Genomic DNA, 2118 nt, shown 5'->3' with positions numbered 1-2118 from the left:
GTGACCTGCGTTTTGGCGGGTCGGATTGGAGCGACCTGCAAATCGGCGGGTCGGATTGGAGTGACCTGCAAATTGGCGGGTCAGATTGAAGTGACCCGCGATTCTCGATCTTTTCGGCCGCCGTTTTGGATTTTGGCCTCCAAGTTTGATGCAGTCTTGGTTGTTTCTTAGCTATGTCCTTCTTCTGCATCTTTTGTGCTTTTTGCACAAGAATTCGCGTGCGCGCAAGCGCGCGACGCTTTTGAATTCGCTCCTCCAGAGTTGACCGGATTCTTTTGATTTGGATCCATTCATTTGCTATTAGTTTGGAGGGGAGGACATCTGTCCGCTGTTGGGGTGCTTGGCGTTGCCTAATTTTCAGATCCGCCTCGTAACGGATCCCGTCAATTGACTCCAAGGATCTAGCGAGTTGGCGCGCACAGCGTTGGCGCTGCCTTTGACGAGTTCTCTTTGATAAAATAGGCGCGCCTTCTGTACTCAACTCCTTGATTGAGGAGGAGTTCAGATCTGCAGATCCGGACTCATTGGAGGCCGGAAGGGCGTTGCAAGGTTCAGCTACCGCAACAACGGGGGCGTTGATCTTCCTTCGCTTGCGAGAGGCGGAGGATCTGGAGGAGGAGGACGACAGATATTCCTCGAACTTCAGTTGGTCAAACTCGTACTCGACCACTTCTTCAACCGGGATGCAGATCCGAGGTTGCGACACGACAGCTCCGGCAGCGAAGCTGTTGGCTCCCACTGTGGTCGCCAGTTTGTTTGCGTCAAAAATTGATGTATTCATTGCGGTATTCATTACAACTTCAATCGTTACAATGAAAACAAAAAAAGATTGTCTTTTTATAAGACTTTTACACAATGAAAACAAAAGTTTACAACTCTCGTCAAAACAAACGCAGAGATCGTTTATCGGTCTTCTGCTTGCGTGGGATCTTTGCCTGTGCCGGGGTTTATCCGTGGACCGCCTTAGATCTGGATCCGGTTGATGGAAAATTCGGCAGAGCTTCGCCTTCGCCGAGGAAGTATTTGATTTGAAGCGCTGAAATCGACCAAGCGAAATCAGGGCTCTTCTCGAGATTAAGACCAAGCCTAATCTCAAGGGACGGACGGGAACGGGCGTCGGATCTCTCGAACTCTCCTTCTTTATGCCGAAGAACTCGCCAAGATCTGTCAACCCTCGCTGAAATTCGTGCTCCTTTGACTCCACAATCCGGCAGCACCTCCTCGTCTTGATAATCAATCGCCCCCGCTGAAAGGAGGCCCTAGGCTTGTATTTATAGGGCTTCGGAAGCGGTTATTTGGATGAGAACAAGTGATTTGGCTCTATCTTCAGTTAACAACAGCCTAACCACGTTTGGGGATGATATCAGGTCAGTTAGAAACCCCTGGAACCAACAAATCTCGAGAAAAACCATCCAAAACCGAACCGGGACGAAACAGTGCGCGCAGGACAAGTCTGACCCGCGCTTGCGCGGGTCGGATCAGTCCGACCCGCGCTTGCGCGGGTCGGACCAATCCGACCCGCACTTGCGCGGGTCGGATCAGTCCGACCCGCGGTTGCGCGGGTCGGACCAATCCGACCCGCGGTTGCGCGGGTCGGACCAATCCGACCCGCGGTTGCGCGGGTCGGACCAATCCGACCCGCGGTTGCGCGGGTCGGACCAATCCGACCCGCGGTTGCGCGGGTCGGACCAATCCGACCCGCGCTCGCGCGGGTCGGTTTGTTCCGTCCCGCGCTCGCGCAGGTCAGTTTGTTCTGTCCTGCGCTCGCGCAGGTTTGTTGATTTTTTTGCTTCGTCGCGAGACCGATCGTCGAACGCGCGTTGGTTAACATACGCGTGCTGATCGATGCGCGCGGGCTGATTGACGTGCGTGCGTTGACCGGCGCGCACGAGTTGGTTTGACGTACGCGCGTTGACCGATGCGCACGAGATGATTTGACGTACGCGCGCTGACCGATGCGCACGAGATGATTTGACGTACGCGCGCTGACCGATGCGCACGAGATGATTTGACGTACGCGCGCTGACCGGCGCGCACGAGTTGGTTGACGTGCGCGCGTTGACTGGCGCGCACGAGTTGGTTGACGTGCGCGCGTTGACTGGCGCGCACGAGTTGGTT

The sequence above is a fragment of the Asparagus officinalis genome, chromosome 9 (assembly GCF_001876935.1).
Source record: "Asparagus officinalis chromosome 9, Aspof.V1, whole genome shotgun sequence".
Taxonomy (NCBI): Eukaryota; Viridiplantae; Streptophyta; class Magnoliopsida; order Asparagales; family Asparagaceae; genus Asparagus; species Asparagus officinalis.
This window is presented reverse-complemented; position numbering follows the sequence as displayed.